The sequence below is a fragment of the Tachypleus tridentatus genome, chromosome 12 (genome assembly GCF_004210375.1).
Source record: "Tachypleus tridentatus isolate NWPU-2018 chromosome 12, ASM421037v1, whole genome shotgun sequence".
In the NCBI taxonomy this organism is placed as follows: domain Eukaryota; kingdom Metazoa; phylum Arthropoda; class Merostomata; order Xiphosura; family Limulidae; genus Tachypleus; species Tachypleus tridentatus.
The window spans coordinates 88487931-88504204 of NC_134836.1; the positions used below are offsets into that span (position 1 = coordinate 88487931).

At 34.0% G+C, this 16274-nt stretch overlaps 1 pseudogene across 2 annotated transcripts in view; it reads left to right on the forward strand.

The window, feature by feature from the left end:
• LOC143233929 (5-hydroxytryptamine receptor pseudogene) overlaps positions 1-15896 on the forward strand; it is a 126882-nt pseudogene extending 110986 nt beyond the window's left edge. The window contains exons 3-4 of one of the 2 annotated variants that reach the window (XR_013018409.1): positions 13101-13315; positions 13798-15896. The product of XR_013018409.1 is annotated as a 5-hydroxytryptamine receptor pseudogene, transcript variant X1 (transcript). Of the gene's footprint in view, positions 1-12966; positions 13316-13797 lie in introns of those variants that run through there. The other variant, XR_013018410.1, reaches the window with a different exon arrangement.
• Positions 15897-16274: the final 378 nt, after the last annotated feature.

A 16274-nucleotide genomic window follows, 5' to 3' on the forward strand; every position in this document is an offset into this window, starting at 1 on the left:
CTCAGACATCGTTCTGATAACGTGAATATGAGATTTCTACACTTTTCTGTAAAATAAATACCACATATCTCTTGTAAAATAAATGTCATGTTGTCTACATATTATGCATGTTAATTTAATTAAAACTTTACTGGACACAAAGATATTTATATTTAAAAGCTTGATCAATCCTAACAATACCTTTAAGAGAATATTATTCAGTGTAACAAAACAGAGCAACTTTTTTTTTGTATAAAATTTCAATGGTGATCAATAGTTTTATAGACGATTACTAACGTCGAAACACTTTCGTTGCTACTGCTAGGAAACAGTCTATCAAACCTTTCACGGATTCTACGCTGGTACAGCGGTAAGTCTACGTACGCTAAAATCAGGGGCTCGATTCCTCTCGGTGGACTCATCAGATAGCCCAGAGTGGCTTTGCTATAAAATACACACACACACACACCTGTTCAGGGAACTTCAAGGTAACATTTTGTTTTTATGAACTTTCTCTCATAATATAAATACAAATAGAAATTATCCGTATTGTGTCACAAGATAGGACATGAACTCTCGGAGATATTAAGAAGCAGTGCGATAGTTCTAAAGAACTAGTAATATACCAATAATGGAAGTATTTAACAATTCTTTTTTTTTATACAATAAATTACTGATTTATAAAATCAATAATTTAAATTCAAACTTTTAAGTAAAGGAGTAGGAAACGAATAAAATTTTGTAACTGTTTTATTAATAATTCTGTTCCACAAAGTTATGAAAATTTCAGAAGTTTATTTGTTCTCTGGAAAGTTGGATTATTTAGTCCTTTTGTGTGTCTATATTCATGCAATAATAAATCGAAAAACGCCAGTTTGAAATTAAAATTATTAGATAAATGCTTTTCTGGAGTTTGTTTTGTAATTTTCTTAACAGATTCTAATTAATATTGATAATTTGAATGCTTTTATCTCCAGTTCCTATTTTGATTTATACAAAAAGATTTAATGGTCTAGAAAAAAAATCATATTCAAAAAGAGATCTGATTAGTACATAAGCGAAAGACGTCATATTCGTATTTCAAAACGTGGGGAAAATGTATTAAATACAAAAACAAAGTTAAAATAATTCTAAGAAAAAAATGAAACTACCAACTTTTCGTTCATGTATCTGGAACGTCGTATAGCATAATCCTTGACCATTTACTTGCTGTCTTATTGTAAATATTTAAGCTATTTTTGTATTGGTAACATATGATAATGCATAAACTCAGTATTTGTTGACATCTATCAATACATGCTAATGCACTATCATGTGTGATATCTCAGAGCATTATTGGGTCTGACTAACATTCAAAGTCTTCAGGAGCCATTTATCTACCATCCTATGAGAAATGATTATATGTTATAGAGATATTTATAACATTTGTGATGCCACGTTTCATAGTATGTTTTATATCAGAATAGTAATATTACTGATTCTTAAATTCTACAGAATTTGTTTCCTCTACTTTATAACAAGGTAATTCACATGGCTTTGACGTTGACGCAACAATAGACGCATTTGCTCGAAAGAGACACTTTTCCAAGTAGTTTGAGCAGATATGTAGATACAATGATTATTTATAAAACATTTTCGAGTCATGTAATAATTCATCAAATTCGGAAATCCTAGACTACTTCACCCAAAGACAGATTTACGAAATTAAATTACAGTATAAAACGACGAGGTATTGAAAACGTCATAAAGTTATTAAAGTATACATTTTACTGGGAAGCAGTTTCCACATAATTTAAATTTTAATTCGTCAGTTAACAATCTTTCTTCCATTTTCAATCTTACTCAAATATTAATATTTTAAAATCTGTTATGTTTGTAAGAGTATTGTTTTTCAAACATTTTGTTTAAATGTCCGTTTTAAGCAGAACATATGAAGAGTGCTACATAGCTTTATTGCGTTTCGCCAGAAATCTTGATGTAAGACATATCTTCTGGTTGTTTCTTTGTTTTTGCTGTTTTATTTGAGCTTAAAGAGAAACCTTCATTAAATTTAACTGAAATATTTTTTCTAGGACTTAATTTTACCATAGATTAGTTCTGCGTTGGAATATATCAAACGTAGAAATTCAGTGCATATTTTTACGTTTGACGCGCACAGTTTATATATATAGTGTATCTGTGAATTAGTTGGAATTAATCTGTGTATTAGTTGAGAAACAAATTTGGAACGTGCTGACTCTGAATAGGGGTTATATAAGAATAGATCTTTTACAGCTCCTTGTTTTCAGTTTTCTCTACACAATATGTTTCAGAAAATGGAGAAAATAATAATTCTACAAGATGACATAAAACGCTTTATATCCTTTAATCCATGTTATATAAACTGTAGCCAATAAATATACTTTACATTTTCAGTTATCAGTTACTTGTTTTAGATAATTAGCGTTTAGTAACAACAAAGAGAGTAAAAATATTATGTGTCTCAAACTAAGCTAATTTCAATCCAAACGATAGCTTCATTTTATATCCCGAGTAATTTAATGTGGTCATTCCCTGTGTTTTAAACAGTTATTTTGTTATATGAATAAGATATTAATTTAGACTTGTCTTGAACATTATACTGATTATAGCAGTAAAACATTGGTAATATATTCATATGAAAGACACCAGTGAATAGATAAATAGGATTTGTTCTGGCGTTAGGAGCAAAGTTGAAATGCTTGTATATTTCAAAAGGCACGAGTAACTTGAATTGCTATGCAATAAAATGTTTAATAACACAAAGTCTCCACGAATTGATGTTCATTTTACATACGAACATAAGCTCTCCTAAATGTCACATTTATAAGCTATTGATAATTATCCAAATATTACACATAAAGCTAAAACTACCTTTAGATTTCTAAGCAGTTAAAGCATGCTTTTTTGTTTCTTCTTTCAGATGAACTGACTGTATTATGTTTGATCCTGCTTTGATTTGTAGTATACCAATAGCTATAGAATTACATATACTCACTTTCAAAAACTAAATACATTTCTTGAAAAATGTACGCAATCTCGTTCGAACTTTTAGCCTGATAAGTAAACCTACTAATAGCACAATGATATCACAGCACTATTGTTTCTCGAACAATGTTGTCCCTGAATCTGCTACGTTTATTACTAGTTCTAATATGAATCTAGTTTATACCGGCTACAACGGACACTCTAACTTATGAAATGCAGGCCTCTACTTACTATGTTTGAAAAGGGATTCTACCCCTTACGATCAAAAGCCAACACATTACATATTGTGTGAACGCAATTAACATGTACAGCATGCTAATGCTACGGTAGTCTGTAGGAATGTTATCTCCCAGGAAATTAGTAAAAAGAATAGGTGATCTGAGATTAAATCTCGAAACATTTTTGCATGATATGTAACTTATATAATTGCATGACTTTTCACATAAAATCCATAAACATACAAAGAAAACCAAGAAATAATTCTGTTTTAATACTGAATGGATACGAATGTTTTATTATAGTAAGGTATTTGTTAATTGTGCAACAATACTATATTATGTTATCATATGCGTATGCACTACTTAAATAACAAGTTAGTATGCTCTATCCTTCTGGGGTACTTTTCCATAAATAACTCACATACAATTTCAATTATAGCATTACCATGATGATTACGTATTAAAGTTAGAGCACTCAGTCTTTCTTCTGTTTGTGTTCACCTGAAGTAATTATTCAACCGGCTGAGAGCAGGTGCTTAATGTGTACTGAACAGTAGCAGTATTTTTTACATCACAAAAATTGGAGATTGGGGCAAACACCCTCCCCTGCGTACGTGTGTGAAATGGGTGAGTTTACTCTTCGATTAAGTGGATTACATGGTGAGTTGGGAATGCTCAAAAAAGGAATGATTTGTTCATCTTGTATACGTGTTGGATATGTGGTCTCGATGTCTGATTTAATGAGAAATCATAAAAATAATATAAAAAGCAACATAACCAACATGATGTTTGTGAACATCTTAAAATTATTGCAAAACTATAATTACGATGAGTCAAACTAAGCTTGGATGAAGTAAAATTATTAATAAAACAATTATTGCTAACTTTGTTAACTAAAAATAGCATTAACAGTTTTAACATCTACGCTCCTTATAAACTGCTAAGACTATTAGCATGTAACTACTACCAATTTTAATATCCATACTCCTTTGTCTCTGTTATTTGATATAGTTTTGCGGAATGATTGAGACGAGAAATTAGTATTACTAATAGTATAATTATTCGGACTATTAATCTCGTCTTTATCTTTCTCATTTGATGTTTTTCTATTTTTACTTAAATACCAACACTACATCAAACGAAAATGTATGTTTGTTAGTTTTTGAATTTTCGCGAAAAATTACACAAAGTCTATCTGCGCTAGCCGTCCCTAATTTAGTAGTGTAAGACCAGAGGGAAGGCAGCTAGCCATCACCACCCACCGCCAACTCTTGGGCTACTCTTTTACCAACGAAGAGTACGATTGATGTCACATTATAACGCCCCTATGGCTGAAAAGGCGAGCATGTTTGGTGCGACGGGGATTCGAACCCACGACCTGAGATTACGAGTCGAACGCTTTAACCCACCTAGCCATGCCGGGCCCAAAATGAGAATAAAGACATACTTAAACCTAATCAAGTTTATCAAGTATTAATTTTGATAGAACAAAGATTAAGTAAACCATATTCAAAATGATAGTTAAACTTCTCGTAATACTCGTTGACTTTTAGTTTCTATAAATTAAAAAAAAAATGTAACTTTAATAAATAGCATACCATTAGCTATCTTACATGGAAATACTAGCATTTATATACAACTACTTGTGAATTAATTTTTTTTTTTCCACAAGCATAATATGAAGTGTTATTTACTCTGTTATTAATGTTATCTCTATTGCAAGGCACTTGTAAAGCTTAAAAATGTCAAAATGACAAGTGACAATATGATAAGACGCTTAATGAAAATTAACTAAAAATCGTTAACAACACTTAGGCGATTAAAAACAGATATCCTTTTCTCAAAAGCTTGATTGTACTAGGTTTAGATGGCGGTTCTGATGCTCTTATATGAACTTTGTTTAGTGTAGAGTTTTTTATCTGTGTTGATCCGGTTGGAAGCACAATCTTATAAAATACCACATTCGCAAACTGAAAACTTACGAAGTATTCAGTGCTGATCTCCGGGTCCTAATCGTGCGAGAAACAGTTCGCTAAAAGTGACTTATAGGGCCGTTTCTTGCCTTTACATGTATTGCAACGGAAACTTTACGGATTTCTAGTTGACAGTTTTCTCCCTGTAACGCATGTTCTTTTTTATACCCGTCTTTCTTCAGACAGCCTTTCTGTGGCATCCTTATAATCTTATGTACTCTTTGATTCTGTGTTTTTTCTATATGCGTCCAGCAAGCACTCAAGTAAAATATAAGTAGAAAACGTGTTATTAATTTTTCTTTTACTCTTCGTTGCTACAACTCCTTGTACTCTGTGTTAACATATAAACATCAGAACGTGATTTTTATTGAAGTTTTAATGTGGTACATTTTAAAATGGCTTGATGCTCTCTAAAATTGTGTAACAAGTGTATGAGACCGCCATGTTTCGTACATTCATTTTCAAGCAGACTAGTTTATGGTTAACCTCCCTTGGTTATTATGATAGGTAAATTTCAGGTTTTGCATAATACAGCAGCTTCGATTATAGGTTTATTCATCAAAGAAATATCCTACCGTCATAGTTGGAGTAAAGCAATTAAGCATTCATCATCTGAACTCCCACTCACTGCAATTCTCATTCAAAGTAATTCATTTTCTATAGAGGTATAACATACATCAACTATCTATTGGTTTCACATGATATCCTCCATTCCTGTTGGAGTGAAGCTTCAACACAGCCTCGTCAACGAAGCGAAAATATTAGATTTCAGCCAAGCAGCAGGCTTCTGGGAAAATGATCAGTAAAGATCAAGGTTCACTATCTTTGCCAAAGTGTTTGAAGATAGTGAAAATATTCAAAACATTGCTACCAACTTACAAAGGGTTAGATTTGCCCTTAGTGACGAGAGTTCGGGCTGTGGACCCCAATACTCTTGATTCATGACCCTTTCCGCATAAATATATTTCACACTCAGGGGCTATGAGTGCATTGCAAGAGTGACGCTAAAATTTCACTCTGATCAAACAAGGGTAAGTCAAAAGCTGACGTTGAGTTCTGTTGATTAGCAGACATTCTTCTAATCTATAAATTCAAAATTACAAACGGATATGGCAGATAAACCTTTAGACAGCTTCACGCAAAACTCCTGACACAAATAAACAGACTTATAAACTGAAGTTGTATTTAAAAGTATTGTTTAAAATATTACGTTTATCAACTGTATTGAGTGAGAGTGTTATTGGTATTTTTGTACAAACTTTCAATTATAGTTAATGCGATAATTCGAAGAAATGTGTAGTCCAATAAAAATTGTCGCCAAACACTTGGGACTGTGTACAATGTGTTAACAATATAACATAAAAGTAATAGATAGCTAATTAACTTAAAAAAAACAAAATAATAATAGTTACTTCTACAGTAAGCAATTCTGATTTTAGTGTTTGTTTTGAATTTCGTGCAAAGCTACTCGACGGCTATCTGCGCTAGCCGTCCCTAATTTAGCAGTGTAAGACGAGAAGGAAGGCAGCTAGTCATTACCACCCACCGCCAACTCTTGGGCTACTCTTTTATTAACGAATAGTGGGATTGACCGTGACATGATAACGCGCCCACTGCTGAAAAGGCGAGCATGTTTGGTTCGACCGAGATTCAAACCCGCGAACCTCAGATTACGAGTCGAACACCTTAAGCCACCTGGCCACGCTGGGCCTCTGATTTTAGTGATTACAACGTTTCAGTGTATAATAACCTTTCATTAGAAGTGTGGGTAGAAGTCAGAGGTAGTCGAAAGTAGCTTTTAAAATGTTTTCAGACAAACGAAATGCCTCTTTCATATACCTATGGGGCCTGGCATGGCCAAGCGCGTAAGGCGTGCGACTCGTAATCCGAGGGTCGCGGGTTCGCGCCCGCGTCGCGCTAAACATGCTCGCCCTCCCAGCCGTGGGGGTGTATAATCTTACGGTCAATCTCACTATTCGTTGGTAAAAGAGTAGCCCAAGAGTTGGCGGTGGGTGGTGATGACTAGCTGCCTTCCCTCTAGTCTTACACTGCTAAATTAGGGACGGCTAGCACAGATAGCCCTCGAGTAGCTTTGTGCGAAATTCCAAAAAACAAACAAACAAACATATACCTACGGATTATCCGTGAAATAGTACAAGTATTTTCAGCAATTTTTTGTCGTAAACTGCCTTGGGTAGGCTACATCCAACTGTTCGCGGATATGGAACTCAACCCAGGAAACTGTTTTTGACCTAAATTGGTGGAAATCACTTGCACCACTAAGCAAATATTTCGTAGGTACACGATAAAGGTATTTCGTTTGGCTGAAGACATTTTTAAAGACCACCTTTAGCTACCTCCTACCTTTCCCAGTTGATTTTTATAAGCCACTAAGGATAAGAACTTTGTAGTACTTGAAAACTAGAATATTCCTACTGTAAAAATCTCTGTTGTTCAATAGGCTACTCACTAAACAGCAATGGCCAGATGTAGTTTGGATGCTGTAAAACCTATGGTTAATAAAAGATTTACATATCCGCATCACAGATACGTTAAAAATTTACAAACGATAAATGAAAGTTGCTGAAACACAACGTAGAATAAAAGTTTCTGAATAATCTACATCCTAAAACAAAATGTGTTGTTGTTATGTGATTCTAACAAATGTTGTGAAAGAACGCACCCTTAAAAATGTAAATTAAAAAATAAATAAATGTTCGAACTCCTGATACGTTTGCAAAGTATGTGTTTTCTTATAGCAAAGCCAAATTGTGCTATCTGCTGAACTTTTGTAAACTAGTGAATTTATAAGCAAAATTGAAATTTATATAAAAAGTACGTAAAAACAAACTCTAATAAATAACATAATAACTTCATTTAAATACTTTTGTGATGGCTATAATATTTTCAAAACAATTTTCTACAGAAAACAGAACTCTTCAAATGTTGACGTTTACGATTAAGTTTTCTTGTATAATAAAAATAAGTATATTTTATGAATAAAGTTAATAAGATATTATTGTAGTGACGACATTTTTTCATTTCGTATGATATTATCTTATCTGTATAGATTCTATAGTAAATTGCATATGATCAGACACCATGCTTTTACGTCTAGTATTACGATACTTAATCAAGGAATATTTGATTGATATTGTAAAAGAACGGATTTAACTTTTTTCTTCAAATAATAATAAATTTTATATTTGTCTATGCATAACGACATCTGTTTTCAGAACAAATTTAAAATCGTAATATTTTTCTTTTTTTTTTACTTTTGGAGTGTAGGCTCGGCGTGGCTACGTAGTTAGGGCGCTCAACTGAGAATCGCGGTTTCAAATCCCTGTCACAACGAACATGCGCTCCACGCTAGTACAGCGATATATCTTCGGATTTACAACGCAAAAATCAGGGGTTCGATTCCCCTCGTTGGGCTGAGCAGATAGCCCAATGTAGCTTTACCATAAAAAAACAAAAAAAACACACAACGAACATGCTCTCCCTTTCAGGCGTAGGGGCGTTATAATTTGGCGGTCGGTTCCAGCGAATAGTAGTAGGCAATGATGATGATGACGAGCTGTTAGATGGCCCTCATGTAGCTTTGCGCAACATTAAAAAACAAACAAACAAACTTTTAAAGTGAACAATTTTGCAACTCAAATTAAATTATAAGAAACCATATTTATTAAAAAGAAATTCTAACGAGCATTTATTCTAACAATCACATTAAAAGCAATATTAAATCTTTGTTCAGGGCTTAGCTTTGTTCTGCTAGATTTTCTATTTATAACCATAGTGTTATGCTTTAAAATATCACCTTTTTTATTATTTCTTACCATGATATAGAGGTGAGGTACAGCTACCATGATATAGAGATGAGGTACAACCACTGATCCAACAAAGGCTTAAACTTAATTCTTTAATTAATTAAACGACGTTTTATTTCTTACCTCTATTTCTCATTGAGATAACTCCGCCCATAGGACTAGTGTCAGATGAAAATGAGATAAGCCTTTGAATCCTAAGCATAATACTACATTATTAGCACAGAAAGTTTGTTAGCTAAATATATTTACTATAACATAATCGCTATAGGTATTTCACTACTAAATGACTTTAATTTATTTTAACCAAGGACCTTGGCTTTTGTTTGTTTGTTTTTATATTTCGCGCAAAGCTACTCGAGGGCTATTTGCGCTAGCCGTCCCTAATTTAATAGTGTATGACAAGAGAGAAGGCAACTAGTCATCACCACCCACTGCCAACTCTTGGGCTACTCTTTTACCAACATATAGTGATTGACCGTCATATTATAACGCACCCACGGCTGAAAAGGCGAGCTTGTTTGGTGCGACGAAAATGCGAACCCGCGACCCTCAGATTACGAGTCGCACGTCTTAACCCACTTGGCTATGCCGGGTCCCTTGGCTTTTGCTACAATTCATTGAAAACATCAGGTTTTGTCATTCTTGAGAACTTTTCTATCGTAAAGCTAATTTCTTCCCTTTGCAGATGATACTAATCCATTCGTGTTAAATATCCTGTTGAAGGAAACCATTTTTTTACTTTCAATAACAAACAGGGCTTCGTGAAAGCACGGTACAGCAGCTGCTAGTTTTAGTTGAATGTTATTTTTTTATACCTGTAAAGAATAAGAACGTGTAATAATTTATATGCAAAAACGGCTCGTTTGGGTTGAGAAAATATTTTACATAGAAGAGCGAACAACGTTTCGACCTTCTTCGGTTATCGGTCGGTAATAATTTAAGTATTCGTAATATAATTTGAAACAGAACATATGGAAGTTATATTTATGCTTTAAATGTGAACATTTTTATGACTCTAAATGTAAACTTATCGTTAGAGGAAAATTGTGTTAAAGTGGATAGTAATAACTCATTAAAATCCGGAGTTTGATTCCTCGCAGTGGACAAATCGCAGATTGCGCTTGATTATTTTTTGGGCGAAACATCAAATTTAACGTAGAAACACAAAACCGGTGATACTTTTTTGTTACATTAATTTATATGTATATATATACACTGCTGGCCAAAATCTTAAGGCCAATGAACATAAAAAAAAATATGCATTTTGCGTTGTTGGACTCAACCACTTATTTGAGTACAGCTTCGAAAGATGAAAATATGAAAAGGGAAAATAAAAAATAAAAACTTTTTTAGCATTTAATAGGGAAAATGTGAACACTATGAAATTAGCCTAAATACGAGCTGGTCAAAAGTTCAAGACCATACCAAAAAGAAGTCCTAAACAGGGTAGGAAATGCCCAACAAGAAGTCTGAGTAGTGAGCTGCACGGCCGTCATTGCGAATAACTTCAAAAATTTGCTTTGACATGGTCGATATAAGCGTTTGCAGAAGCCTGGCTGGAATGTTATTCCAAGTGGTAAAGATGGCTTGACGAAGATCATGTACTGTTTGGAATTGACGTCCATCCATCCCAAACATATTCAATGGGGTTCAGCTTGGGCGAACACGCTGAATGGTCCGAAAGAATCATGTTATTCGCCATGGAAAAGTCCTTTGTCCTGTGGGCATTGTGGATTGCAGCGTTGTCCTGCTGAAAGATCTAGCCATTTCCACACAAGCGAGGGCCTTCAGACAATAAAGATGCTCTCTCCAACATGCCAATGTAGCCAGCTGCTGTTTGACGCCCCTGTATAATCTGAAGCTCCATTGTTCCAAAGAAGAAGAAAGCACCTCAGATCATGATGGAACCTTCTCTACTGTATCGTATAGAAAATGACTTTGGTGGGATATCCTTATCGTGCCAGTAACGTTGGAAGCCATCTGGACCATCCAGGTTAACAAATCTCATCAGAGAACAAAGCCACTTTTCTACGTCCCATGTTTAGTGCTTCTCAGCAAAGTTTAACCGAGTTGTTTCATGGTGTGGAAGGAGGCGTGGCCTGTGAAGACGTTTACGGTTTTTAAAGCCTTTCTCTCGTAGATACCGTCTTATTTTCTTGAGCTGCATTCTGCGTCCGTAAGGGCCTTAATCTGGTTCAACGATCGGCTGGTGTCTTGCCGGACAACCCGTTGAATCCTCTTGCTCAACGCCGGCAAAATTTCTTTTGGGCCGACCACTTGATATTCTCGTTCCGTATCCCTCAGGGTCTTTTAAGAAATATACAACAGCAGTTTTACTCCGCCCAATCTTACCAGCGATGGCACATTGAGAGAGACCTTGCTTTTGCAGCTCAGCAATTCTGCCACATTCAAACTCTGTCAACTGTTTAGCCTTTGCCATGTTTTTACTCGATGCAACACAGGAGATGTCAGTGGGAGATGTTGACAACGCTAATGCTTGAATACAAATGACTAAATTTCGTTACGTGTTTACCGATTAACACTTCGTTTCAGTATGGTCTTAAACTTTTGATCAGCTAGTAATTCGGCTAATTTCATAGTGTTCACATTTTCCCTATTAAGTGCTAAAAACGTTTTTTATTTTTATTTTCCTTTTCTTATTTTCATCTTTTGAAGCTCTACTCAAATAAGTGATTGAATCTAACAACGCAAAATTCATATTTTTTCTTCATGTTCATTGGTCTTAAGATTTTGGCCAGCAGTGTATATATATTATAACCATAAATGTTTAAGCCATAAACAAAACACGTTAACCTGAAACAAAATACGGTGCATAATTAAAAAAAACCTCACAGGTTGGGATTTACTGTTTTTAACGCAGTCCTTAATTTGTTGGCTTTAAAAAACCATTTCCCGGACGTATATTGTACTAAACCCATGTGACCGTACTTTTCTGTATAGCTACACATCCATTTATATGTCAAATAGTTAACTTGAACGTTATTTTTAACTTGAATATATATATTTACACATAAGAAAGTGTAATACACATTTCTATCTAGATGTAAGCCCCCACGCTAGTACAGCAGTAAGTCTAAGGATTTACAACGCTATAATCAAGGGTTCGATTCCCCTTGGTGGACTCAGCAGATAACCCGATGTGGCTTTGCTATAAGAAAAAACACACACACACTATTTAAAACTAAGTAATTATATAAGAAATCAGTTGCAAATTTCGGTTACCATATTTGTCTCAGTTGAAGGTGTTATAGCATTATAAACCGAACACCGATCCGTATGGTGGGTACAGGGTACAAGCGTAGATATCACTTGGTTTAATAGTAGATGTAATAGTTACAAAAATAAAATGACTCACGAAGAAAAAGAGTTGTAGTCTAAACTCAGATAAACGTACTAATCAAATATCCAACAAATATATTTTTTCATGAGAAACACGAAATATCTTTAAAATGAGTAAACGTAGCTAAAGCTTGGAAGTTTTCAAGTCGTATACGATAAATAAAGAAAAGATATCTCAGAAGATTAGAACGTTGCATTACTATGTATGAAAGGCGAGAGCGTTCTTAACTTAACACACAATCCACTAACACAATGTAAAATATATATTTATGCTAAGGTTACATTAATTTATTTTCTAAGATTTTTTTAGGTTTTGATATAGACGTAAGTCATTGATAATATGGTCCATTTGTCTTTCTTTGATTTTTCCTTTTTTTTACATTAAACATTCTGTGCAATATTTTGTTTTCTCTCCTGCTATTGTAATAATGGAACCTCTTGGCAACGAAATTTTAGAATCTACATACATACATACATACTTGTCTGCTTAATATTAATTATTTGAGTAAAGCTGTGTGATGTGAGCTTGTCTTCCTATCATGAAGTGCAACGCTAACAATGATAGAACAATGTGCTGTACGTGATCAAATGTAACCTTAAATAACTGGTTAAAGTAGCTTCTACTAAATAATTAAGATGTTTAGTACAAATAATCGGATTTCACGTTGAGTTTCCTTCTTGTCTCTGATGTACATAATATAAGCAAAAACAATAATTGTATTCCTTTTTAAACGTAGGTAAATTTTTTCGCACGTTTTCATCTTTAAGAGTATTTTTGCTACAAGAAAGTGGACGAAATGGAAAGGATCAGAAGTTGGAAAACTTTCCATGTATATATAAAATGAGTATGAAACTATCCAGCTGAAAATAAAAATTGAAGTCCATGTGTTTGAGAGTAACTTACGAAACCAAAGACTTAATTGAATTGTTTATTATACTCTGTTGATAAAAGGTAAGTTAATTACACAGTACGTTTGGCTTAATTTTAATGTTTGAAGAAAAACTTACAGAAAGAGTTATATAAACTGATTAACTATTAATGATGTTGCAAACAAAAATAGCATAAGTGGCTCACACTGTTGTTTTGCATTTATATCTAACGAAGAAACCTTTTAACATCTTATTACCACATGTGACTCTTGTGACATTATAGATAAGGTAAAAATAATATGTTTTAGTTATTTAGAAGATTTATAAATTAAACTTTTAGTTTACTAGTATGACAAAAACCGAATCGCTGTTACATAATAATTTTATTTTATATTGAAATAAATTACATCAGTTAAATTATGACACTCAACTACTTTTAACTAATCATTATGTTCCAGATCTTAAAACTGTTATTCTTTAACATGCAAATATTATAATCGAATGATTGTTTACAGTATTCAATACTACAACTTTTTAATTGTTTTATATGTGTATTTATACCAGTTTTAGGTAATTCAGGTTTATCGACCAATCATGGATGACACAATAATTGTGTTTGAGGAACGAAGCAGAAACTTCCTTCTGGAAGATGATCTTAATGACATTTCACCAGACAAGAGTTATGATAATTTTTCTATGACCATATATGAATCAACATTAACTAATTTAACAATAAACCTTACAGAAAATATCATTCTTCCAACCCAGCCAAAAGAGGGCGTTGTGCTCATGAGTATAACCTCCATTATTCTCGGGCTACTCATTTTAGCCACAGTTATCGGCAATGTTTTCGTTATCGCAGCTATTTTTATGGATCGAAATCTGCGGTGCGTTGGGAATTATCTAGTACTCTCGTTAGCAGTGGCTGATCTAATGGTTGCATGTCTCGTGATGCCACTCGGAGCTGTGTATGAGGTTACTCAAGAATGGATTCTCGGTGCCGCCCTCTGTGATGTGTGGACTGCATTTGATGTCTTATGTTGCACAGCTTCCATCCTCCATCTTCTAGCCATTGCTGTCGACAGGTTCTGGGCAGTAACACAAGTCGATTATGCTAGGAAACGTAGCGCTAGGCATATTGGTACTATGATATTTATAGTATGGACTGTTGCGTTTGTGGTTTCACTGGCTCCTATCTTTGGATGGAAAGATCCTGACTTCTTAAAGCGCGTAGAGCAAGAAAAAAGGTGTCTCGTCAGCCAAGATGTTGCTTATCAAGTTTTTGCCACATTTTCTTCTTTCTATGTGCCTCTCGTATTAATCTTGATTCTATACTTTCGAATCTTTCGAGAAGCCAGAAAACGAATTCGTCACAAACCAGGAAATAATGTCCCCAACATGAAAAGGAAAGACAAAGCTAAAAAATCTTCTCCGTTGACTGCCACGATACCTTCATGTAGTGAAATGACATCGTTCTCAAACATGAATTCCCAAACAGCTAGTCCAGATATTACCAGTTCAACTAACGGCCTCACCAGTAAACATACTGATATCAGTCGAACGGAAGTGCTTCCTAAAAAGAAAAGGCACACTAAAGAATCCTTAGAAGCAAAGCGTGAACGCAAAGCAGCCAAGACCCTTGCTATTATAACCGGAGTTTTTGTAATTTGTTGGTTACCATTCTTTGTGATGGCATTGTTGATGCCTTTGTGTTCTGCTTGTGAACCGAGTGCTGTTCTTTTTAGTTTTCTTCTTTGGTTAGGTTATGTTAATTCCATGTTGAATCCCATTATTTACACTATATTCAGCCCGGATTTTCGATCAGCATTCACGAAGATGATGTGTGGAGAAATGAAAAGGCAGTCGTACAAGCGATAACAATCAAAATAATATAAACTACTCGTGTAAATAAAACCTTTTAATTATGAAATATTACGCTATTAGCTATTACTAATTAGAAGTTCATGCCAGATGTTAATTGTCAAATACCTTACTGTTGTTGAATGTCTTGAAGTAAAGAGGTAACGCACGTAACCACTATTGTAAACTTTCACATATGGAATTACAAACTGATATGTTCCTGAATTGACTCTACGGTATGGAGATACACTTATACTGGAACAAACAAAGTTCTGAAGATTTATGGAGGTTTGTAACGGACTTTTTATTATTTAAACACAAGTTATGGTGAAGCTGTGTACCAATTATTATAGTGGACCGTGATCTTGCACTTTGTCGCTTCTATGACTATCGGACAAAATAGTCCAGATAATACTTTTAGGTTTTAGCTGGTAACGTCAGTTCTGTATCGATTTGCTTGATTTGGGGCTCATTTAGCAAATCTATACACAAACTTGACGATCCATGTTTCGTGCTTAGGAAGCATTGAGAGAGTTCAAGAAGCCAACAGGTAACATTTACAGAACAGTTAGCTGTCGTTATTATATCGATTTGTTTATTGTTCTTGTAGCTATTATAGGAAACTCATTGTATATTCCTAGCCTAAGCGGTCATTCTTTCAATGGCTTTACTTCGTGATAGTGCTTCTAATAAACATTTTTGTTCAACTTCCGTTTCTACTTATTGGAGCAGCTGTGTTAACCGTAACGCAAGTAAAACAAAAATGTGAACCTATAAACTTCGTCTTAGACCTCGTTTTCACCAACAAATACCCAAACCAAGTTATTTCTATAAATATAAATATATATATTATGACTCGCTAGGAGTAAAAAGAAAAAGGAAATTCTGGGGCAGAAAACTAATTAGTTGTTACAAAAATGGGGATTATTTTATTTAGCATCTTGAAAATAGTTATCACTATGATCAGGTTGTAACTTAACAAAAGGGTAGTTTGTTGATTACTATGATAATATTTTAACTTAATAGAAAAGTAGCATGGTGATTATTATGATCAAATTATAACTTAATAAAAATGTAGTATGGTGATTGCTATGATCACATCATAACTTAATAGAAAAGCAACATGGTGATTACTATGATCAGTTTATAACGTAATAGAAAAGTAGCATGGTAATTACTAT